Genomic DNA, 10,592 nt, shown 5'->3' with positions numbered 1-10,592 from the left:
GTCATATATATATATTTAATTTCTCACTTATATTTATTTGTACACTCATGATTATATTTACCGATTGTCATTTTTATGGATGTTAATTTATTACTGGTTATTATTTATTGAACTCCATCATTGTAATATTGCTTTTATTACTTCACATTTGCCACTCACCTCTGCACCTTTTTGCACGATTGCACTTATGGTATATTTCTGCTGATATATTTTAAACAAGTTTTTATCTGATGCTTTTTTATACACAAACCTGCCCTGATTTATATAAGTTTGATATTTGATACACCATATTATCTAAACAAATTACGCATAGATCTTACCAGGGGTTTTTGTATAGATCCCCTTATAACATCTTACCATCAGTATAGTAAGACCCTATCCCCTAAGCACTCCACCAGGCAGCCCCAATCACTTTCCTTTTTCTTCCAATACCAAGAATATTGCTGAACTGAAACAGTTCTGTAAAGAGGAATGGTCAAGAATTACTCCTGACCGTTGTGCACGTCTGATCTACAACTACAGGAAACGTGTGGTTGAAGTTATTGCTGCCAAAGGAGGTTCAACCAGTTATTAAATCCAAGGGTTCACATATTTTTTCCACCTGCACTGTGAATGTTTACATGGTGTGTTCAATAAAAACATGGCAACATTTCATTCTTTGTGTGTTATTAGTTTAAGCAGACTGTGATTGTCTATTGTTGTGACTAAGATGATGATCAGATCACATTTTATGACCAATTTGTGCAGAAATCCATATCATTCCAAAGGGTTTACATACTTTTTCTTGCAGCTGTATGTAGGTGTGAGTGTAATTTTAACTCCTCTTTGCCATTTAAATAAAGAATTTCTGCACTATGAGAGGATGCCCTATATTTCCTATATGTTAATGTTACTATCAAGGTTCTTAAAGGCATGGAGGCACTATAAAGGTATAAAGGCATTATTTACACAAGGACCCACGGGACAAACTAGAGAGGGCCTGAGGAGCATATACCATTTAAGGAGGAGAGGCTATTTATTGGATAAGCACTTTTTGACTTCTTGTAAAAAAGAGGTCAATAAATTCTGGTGGGTGTGATGTGTACACTGTGGGTGAACTTCACATGATCACTTGATTCAACTATTTACAATATTAGCACTTTATGCTTCATGTGGATCTGATTGCACATTTAGGACATTGTTTAAATGTTTTAAGTTAAAGCAGCATGGTCATATACCCCCTTGGGAAAATCTGGTATATACAAAAAGAAGGGCAGGCATAAAACAATCAAATGATCAAGGATTTTATGAGAGGGATATGGTACTATGGATTTTATGAGAGGTATATGGTACTATGATTAGTGTGGTAACACAGCTACCCCTTATGTAGCAAGCATACCCATGGGGACCATAGTTTAAAAAAAAATAGAACAAAGATGGCTACTGAATAGTCATACCTTTTGAACCTTGCCTTAAATGCAAAATGCTATAAGAAGTTTAATGTTCCCCTCCACCAAAAATGTATTGTCAACTTGTGTTACTGTTCTATTATCAATAATATGAAATAGACTATATTACCAAAAGTATTGGGATGCCTGCCTTTACACATGAACTTTAATGCCATCCCAGGCTTAGTCCGTAGTGTTCAATATTGAGTTGGCCCACCCTTTGCAGCTATAACAGCTTCAACTCTTCTGGGAAGGCTGCCCACAAGGTTTAGGAGTGTGTCTATGGAAATGTTTGACCATTCTTCCAGAAGTGCATTTGTGAGGTCAGGCACTGATGTGGACTAGAGGGCATTGCTCACAGTCTCCACTCTAATTCATCCCAAAGGTGTTCTATTGAGTTGAGATCAAGAGACTCTGTGCAGGCCAGTCAAGTTCCTCCACCCCAAACTCACTAATCTATGTCTTTATGAACCTTACTTTATCCACTGGTCCAAATCATTTGGTGAATGGGGGATTATGGTGTGGGGTTAATTTTTATGGGTTGAGCTTGGCCCCTTAGTTCCAGTGAAGGGAACGCTTAAGACATCAGCATACCAAAACATTTTGGACAATTTCATGCTCCCAACTTTGTGAGAACAGTTTGGAATGGCCCTTTCCTCTTCCAACATGACTGCGCACGAGTACACAAAGCCAGGTCCATAAAGACATGTATGAGCGAGTTTGGGGTTGAGGAACATTACTGGCCTGCATAGAGTCCTGACCTCAACACGATAGAACACCTTTTGGATGAATTAGAGTGGAGACTATGAGCCAGGCCTTCTCATCAAACGTCAGTGCCTGACCTCACAAATGCACTTCTGGAAGAATGGTCAAACATTCCCATAGACACTCCTAAACCTCGTGGATAGCCTTCCCAGAAGAGTTGAAGCTGTTATAGCTGCAAAGGGTAGCTATCCTGTGACCCGTTTTCCGACTGGCCGAAAGGAGAAGCCATGCCATTGGCCGAGAAGGAGGAGGAAGGAGACGCAGGAGACCGAGTGAGGGGGAAGCCGCCGCCGCTGACTGCCGACTGCCCTCCACATGTCCACGGTGAGTGAGCTATTGTGAGATATTCATGTAATTCGCCCAGGGCTCCCAGGTAAGTTCAAATTTATTGACTGAATCCTGCAAAATGCTGGTCATCTGCTCCTGCATCATGATCCAGGAGATTTTTTGCTTCACTATGACTAGAGAGACTGTCTGCTTCCAGCATCTGGCAATAGACAATTTGGCCCCCCTCAAAAATAAATGTAGCCAGTCGTTGTGTGTGCTTGGGTACATGTAGGATTGTCATTAAGTAGAGCCAACTGTGGCGATTTGGGAATTGGCGACCGGTGTGCGGGCTGTTGTGGTCCATCTGCCACCCCCCCCGGCCCATGGAGCACCAGCCGTCACTGTCTATGGACCTCAAAATGCATCAAAGTGGGACCAAAGTAGTGCAGGGACTACTTTGAAGTCGTTGTGACTTGAAGTCGCACAGATATGAACAGTACTCATTAGAAATCACGGAGAATGACTTGTCATGCGACTTTGCAGTCCCAAGTCACAGGACAAGTCATACAAGTGTGACAGGTGCCTAAAAGAAGGACACAGAGCAGACTTTTGGATCTAATTATAAATAATTCACTGTAAATGTATCAGCATTCACATAGCCATCATAAATATTCCCCACAATGTCTATAATATGTGTATTTACAATGATCATCACCTACACCTGGTGGCCATAATGCAGTATTTTCCTGAAATATCCCAAACAGGAAAATACTGCAATATGACCACAAGGTGGCACTAATTAGACACATTACAATGATTATTTGTGACAGCTGTGTGAATGTTGATACATTTTGCATTTTTTAAAATAAATTGACCACATAGTGTCAGTGAATTGGAAGCTGTTGTAAAGAAATATTTTGGCAATCCATTTATTTGCATCATTATTATGAGTGCTGATGGTTTCTAGTATATTTAGACCTAGCCATGCTCATTAAACTTGCCCTGCTGCTGGACAATTTTACAATGCTGTGTCTCCTGCTGTCTCTGATCTATTGTAGTAAAACATCTTCCTGTACTCCTTTTTTTTTTCTAGTACTTCTCAGTCATTTCTTCCTCATTATTGTCCTGCTGCTGTATCATCTATGGTCTCATAATTCCTAATGAGAGTTTGATGTGAATTGGCAAGTGGCAGAACAGTTTTGCACCAGCAAGAACATTGTCAGCCCCAGCTGTCCAATTTCTATATGTCAGTTGAATTGGACCTATTATCTTTTGATCAAAAGCAAGTATCACTGTTAATGCTACCTGAATAAAGCCAAAATATGCTATTGCTTTGCCTGTCCATGAAAATTGTAATGTTCCGTAACACCATAGACAGCTTCCACCAAGCATGTTTTTTAAAAGATTTGATTATTTCAAAAGTTGCCCTCAAAGTTGTATGAAAAGACCCTCTTCCACTGTATGGTATTTTTTATTTCTTTATTGCATTAGTACATGCTTCTATGACAGTACCCAACCATTTGTGGCTTTTTTTTTTTTTTTATAGTAGTTTGCCTATTAGCTCTAAAAATGGGCACAATTTGACAACAAAATTTACCCCTTATAGACTTTATTGGGACTCCACTCTGAGTTTGGGTTCACCCATCACTATTCTCAATGTTTAAATTGAAATAAGTCACAGCAGCTTGTGATTCAGTGATCGCTATAGCAACTTGGTAAAGCGATCATTGAATGTATTTTTTTTAATCAATCACAATTCTATTCAATTCATGCATAAAAATTGAATCATTTTGGGATTAATAAATTATGTTATGTCACCAAGCACGCATAAGTCTCTCTCATCGCCCAACTATTTTGGCAGTGTGTCATTTAGCATATGCTTGGAAGGAGTTTTAGGTGCCATCTTGCTTTTTCCCTTTTACCAGCTACACATATGGAAGATGCCAGGGACCCACGGGTGTGAGGTATTTAGCATATATTATACCATGTGAACATTTGAAGCACATTCTCTGACACTATAAAAAAAAAAGGTTACATGGAAGGAGCCTCTGTGGTGTTTGGTGCCATTCAGACTGAGATGGAGACTGAAAGATTAAGAAACTTTATTAGAACATTTATATAAATATATTTTCTAATAAAGTGCTGTATTTATTATATTTTTATTTTCTCATTCATTCTCTAGTGCTGTAGTGCTTTGGTATTTTTTATTTTCCAAATACATTTGTATTAAATGATTAAACAAAATACAAAGATACAAAGATTTTTGTGCACCAAGCACAAGAAACCCAGTAAAGCGTAGCATACGTTTACAAGAGATCTTGGTGTGACAATGCATTATTTATTTAATTAGTAGTCAGATGTACAAAACAATTCTGAAAAGGGAACCATTTTAACAATACAACATAATTTGTGGGTTTCCATATCTCACTGGAAGATGTATACAACAGCAGTTCGCCTTGGTATCTAATATTATCGAACATGGTGACACTACGTATTTCAACTGCTGTTGTAGCAACCATTGTCATAACTTTCCTTAAAGGTTAACTCCACTTATGTGGGGGAAAAAAAAGGCAAATTAAGAAAAAATAATATTGTGTATACAGTAAAGTAGAAATCTCACTGTAGATGGGACAAGAGACTACAGTGGATTAAGGACCATAGGACTTTAATGGATTGGGTATGGCAAAAGTAAGCACACATGAATGTAAAAACATTCAAAAATGTATTAATAGATAAAAACACGAAAAAATGATCAATACATTACGTTGGTAGGACAATGAAGAATCAGAAAATTGATCAGGATACAATCATAGAAAGTCATATGGTAATACATAATCATAACATATAATAAGGTTCGACGCGTTTTGCTAATTTATTGTAAGGTGGCTTCCTCAGGAACCAATATGGTTGATTGATGTATTTTTTAGTCACAAAAGAAAGAAACATGTAAAAAGATATATGAATCAGTTGTTTATATTTAAAGTAGTATGTGCTTTATATCTAGCAAGACATAAGCACTACTGAGATTTGTATGCTCACCTAACAATCAGAAATAGTTAGCATTGAGATCCATGGTGTCAAGTCGACCAAAGCATAAGAGGCAGAAATCCCCCCTGAGATGACCCTTGAAGGGGTCAAAAATGCCAGTGTGGCATTGTGGATCGGACCAACTCCATGACGTCCCTATAGTTATGGTGATGTCAGCCAATTATAAAACATTATAGATATCCAACAGGTTGGGACATCCCATGTAATGAGGGAGAAAAAGGCACACAAAGGAGGGATGGCAATATCCAGTATCTCTGAAAAGAGACAATATATGTAGTTAAGGAAAAAGGTAGCATCTGATGAAATAAATAATATTATGAATAGGGATTGTAATGATGACAAAAAGGCTCAAAATGTATAATTTGCTAAACATCAAAAGTGCCTGTAAAGTCCATTTTATATGATGAAAGAAAGTTCTACTTGTTGCCTAGTTATTAATTGTGGTATCCCAAGCAAGATGGCTTGGGAGACATATATAACTATTAAATATTGGGGAAATCCAAAATAGGGGCAGTATACGTCATGGGCTGCAATATATAAGTCCTTGGTAGCTAAATGTAAATAAAAATGAGGATATGGAGAGCATGTGATTGCTGATGAATATGTAGTACCAGCAGAGATATGCAACAAACACAGATGGCCCCATTGTATATATATAATGTATATGCAGCCCAGCTAGGAATAACCAAATAGAGAACCTCTCTACATAGCAAAAACTCAGGGCCAATAAAAAGGAATGAATCCAATCCAAAGAGTGAAGATATCCTACCTTTGTGGCAAACACTGCCAACGAGGGTTCGGACGCCGATTTTCGAGGCTGAATTGCCACTGCTACCGGCGTCCTTGCCTCGTGTGTGTTATATGGAGATAGTCCCACTGAAAGTGAGACGCCGTATTGCATCTCGCGTCACTTCTGAGACACTGCGCGTGACCGGAACAGCGGCGGAAGTCAGAAAACCTCCAGCCTCAGCCGGGCAAGACGCAATCCCATAGAGATTGGGAGGAAAACAGGAACCAAGGGGTTCCCTTTTCCTGCTTTGCGCCCCGGATCCACATTATGGGGATGTATTCTACAGCTGAGCGAGGGCGGCATATTGACACCAGGTATCCTAGAGGAAAAAAGAAAATACAAAATACATGAAAACCGTCCCAAAACAAAATTAATCATTAACAAGAACAGTACGACATATTATATTCATAAACAATAACAAATATTTTAATTGGACACCTATGTCCTAAAAATAAACAATTTGCAGTGGCAAAAAAAAAAAAAAAAGGGGCATGAATAAAATTTCACAGAAATGATTTGTAAGATACAGCAGTATCTGGCCAGCTAGTGGCTTGCTGGTTAAAGATCCACTTTGCCTCTTTTTGCAAGATAATTTTGTCAGTATTTCCATCACGTGGATTTTTAATGATTACCTCTAGAACTGAGAAGGAAATCATGTTAGGGTCAAAACTGTGGTTTAATCCTACGTGTTTACAAATTGGCGTATATATGAGTCCTACTTCCAAGTAATATAGGTGATCGTTGATCCTTTTACAGAATTTCCTCTTAGTTTTTCCTATATAAAAGGCGCCGCACCGGCACATGGCCAGATAAATTACACCCTCAGTTTGACAGTTAGCAGAGAATTTGGGTCGCAAAGTACCTCCTCTAGGCAGCAGAAGGATGGACCCTTCTTTAATCCAAGGACAATGGTCACACATCCCACATCGGTGGGTGCCTAATCTGCCAGCGGCTCCAAGAGTGGGAGCCGGTGGCAGATAATGGCTGTGGACCAGAGAATCTCCAATAGATCTAGACTTTTTAAAGACCAACTCGGGTCTATGTAAGATATACTTAGAAACAGTAGGATCCTCGGTGAGGAAGTGCCAATTTTTTGATAGAATGGAACGTATTTCATGATATTGGGCATTAAAAGTAGATATCAATTTAGTAGTCTGGAAGGTTTGATGTTTTTTTGGGGCAAAGATGTGATTATCCCTAGTTTGCAGTTTGGCTTTTTGATAGGCTCTCTTAAGAACCATCCCACTATATCCTCTGATTTTTAACCATTCCCTCAAGGCCTGAGCCTCTCTCTCAAAATCGTCATTTTTAGTGCAATTGCGGCGAATCCTAAGGTATTGACTGTATGGTATATTCCTTAGAAGCGGTTGAGGATGGCCGCTTCGATAATGTAAAATGGTATTTCCCGCTGTCTCGTTACGATAGAGGGATGTGTACATAGTTCCATTGCTGGAGAGATGTACTCTGGTGTCAAGAAAGGGGATTGCAGTGTCACTACATTGCATGGTGAATTTTAAATTAAATTGATTAATGGATAAAAAATCCATAAAATCAATAAGATGTTTGTGAGACCCTGTCCATACCATCAGCACATCATCAATGTAGCGTTTCCAAATCAAAATATGGTTAAAGAAGGGAGATGCTTTGTCGTTCGAGAACAGGAAGCGCTCCCATCCTCCCAGGTACAGGTTGGCATACGATGGGGCGATAATATCGCGTATACAATTGCAACACAAGCCATATTATGATTGAATGTTATTAAAAATTACCTTTTCTTTTCAATCTGCAGCTGTTGTAATTTTCAGAAAATGCAATGCAATATGGCTACCTGGAGTTTTTCTGTACACAGAATGTGTACTGACCACACCCCAGAAACATAATTTCCTGCTTGTGTGATTGGCTCACCAATTTTCCCAGAAGTCTGTACTAAGATACAATTCAGATTTCTGGCATCCCCTGCAAAAAAATGTCACTTTTGGTGAGACACTCCAAATAGGAACACGTCTAAAGGGATGCAGGCCCAGGAGATTTCTTCATTAGTACTCTACAGGTGCACAGCTGATTGATAATTATGAAACCACTCCCATTAGAATAATTTTCCCACAGGGACACAGAGGGATTTCTTCAGAATAACAAAAGGTAGGAATCTGCAAAAAGGGTTGTTATAATCCTTGCAATGTACACAGGTCACCCAGAGGGGAATGTTTTTTTTTCTCAACAAAAGTGGAGTTGCGCTCTAAGCTCACTGAACAGGAAGAACCAGCTGAGACCTTAAAGTGGAGTTCCACCCAAAAATGGAACCTCCACTCATATGCTTCCCCCTCTGGTGCCACATTTGGCACCTTTCAGGGGGGAGGGGGAAAGGGTACCTGTTTTAAACAGGTACCTTTCCCTACTTCTGGGAGACAGCACCGCAGGGCCGTCCCTCAGAAGTTCCCTCCCCTTCCCCCCCCCCGCCAAACCAATGAGAATGTGCAGCGCACTTCGAGCATGCGCATTAGGGAACCGGCTGTGAAGCCGAAATGCTTCATTGCTGGGTTTCCCTTTGAGTGAATAACAGAGGTAGCACCCGGCAGCCAATCTGAAAATCGTCTGGGGTGCTGACATTGCGGGCTCCCTGGACAGATAGGTGTCTATATATTAAAAGTCAGCAGCTACAGTATAGAGTAATAGAGTTGACCTTCCACAGTAAATGTATGTTACGCGGTTGGCAAATGGTTAATCCATTATTAGACCTTAGTTAATTATTTTTTTTTTCCATACTTATTTATTTTTCATTCATTCATACATTTTGTTTGTTACTTGACAAACTTTGAAGTGTGGCATAAAAAAAAATGTGCAGACTTGGAAAAAATATATATTTTTCATTTGCAATAACTTTGCCATGCTTTGCACCAGAAACAGAATTTAGGTGACACTATGAATGGGACAAAATAAAGGATATAATATATACTTTTAATTTACAGTGGGACTACTATTTTTTTTAAACTAACAGTGTTCAAAACAGAAAAAAAATTCATTTTTTCACTTTTTGTCTGTAGATCTCATAAAAAATATATTTTTTTTATTTATGAAACATTATTATTAAAAGAAAGCCAAGTTTCCCCTCAAAGAATAATGCATGCATTACTTTGTTATCTTAAAGATTTAATTCACCTTTACCAAAAAAAACTGCATATGCAGGTAAAGGATGCCTGTAGTTAGAAATAAACTGTGCAGCTTTGACTAAAGTTGGATAATGCCCCTGCTATAAGTGTATGCCATTTGCATATCCCCTGAAGTCTGGCAAAAAAAACCTCTGAGATGGCATTAGCCTATCCTGCCTTGTTGCTAGGATATTGTACTGCTCACCCTTACCAACATAGGAGTGGGCTCCAAAACTCTTTCACAGGTGTGGTCCTCCTCTGTTGCAATGTTTATGTGCTCAGAGTTACTGGGATAGGGGAGACATAGTGCCTTCAAAGAGGTTTGAATCACCTTTCTGCTATCTGCCACCATCATGGTGTTCAAACCATATGTGCAGATAGGCCGCGTTGCCTATGTCTCTTTTGGTCCCCATGCTGGTAAACTTGTGGCAATTGTTGATGTCATTGACCAAAATAGATCTCTTATCGATGGTCCCTGCACTGGTGTAAGAAGGCAAGCAATGCCATTCAAGTGCATGCAGCTTACTGATTTTGTTTTGAAGTTTCCCCACAGTGCTCGGCAGCAATATGTCCGAAAGCATGGGAGAAGGAGAAGATCAATGAGAAATGGACTGCTACTAACTGGTCAAAGAGGATTGATGCTAGAAAGAGGAAAGCAAAGATGACAGATTTTGACCGTTACAAAGTCATGAAAGCAAAGAAAATGAGTAACAAGATAGTCAGACATGAGATGAGGAAACTCCAGAAAGAGGCTACAAAGCCAGCAACATAAATTTATCTTAAAAGAAATCAAATCTGGTTTATAAAAAAGAGGTTTGAATCATCTGGGAGTGTCTTAGCGACACCCTAGCAACAAGGGAGAATGGGATGATCCGATCTCTTGGAGTTTTTGGGAGTCTTTGGGAGGTACATGAACGGCCTACATCTATAGCAAGGGCATTATTCAATTTTGGTCAAAGCTGTGCCTCTTATCTGCATAGGCAGTTATATGATAAAGGTGAACTGACCATTTAAGTAATGACAAAGTTATCTCCAAAAAATCCCAAAAACGAGCCTTTAGTGGATAATGTGCACTTCAAATCAAAGGGCATTTATTCTTTTTGCCCCCTTCCCTAAACCTAACCTAACCCAGCCCTCCTTCCTTCACAG

At 39.2% G+C, this 10,592-nt stretch overlaps 1 pseudogene across 1 annotated transcript; it reads left to right on the top strand.

Annotated features, from left to right (window-relative positions):
• Positions 1 to 9,779: 9,779 nt before the first annotated feature.
• Positions 9,780 to 10,253, top strand: LOC309557056 (large ribosomal subunit protein eL14-like; annotated as a pseudogene). The gene has a single exon. The product of its transcript is annotated as a large ribosomal subunit protein eL14-like (transcript).
• Positions 10,254 to 10,592: the final 339 nt, after the last annotated feature.

This window comes from Pelophylax lessonae (assembly GCF_965119305.1).
Source record: "Pelophylax lessonae genome assembly, chromosome: 5".
In the NCBI taxonomy this organism is placed as follows: Eukaryota; Metazoa; Chordata; class Amphibia; order Anura; family Ranidae; genus Pelophylax; species Pelophylax lessonae.
Note: the sequence above shows the minus strand (reverse complement) of the source record. Positions and strands in the feature narration are given on the sequence as shown.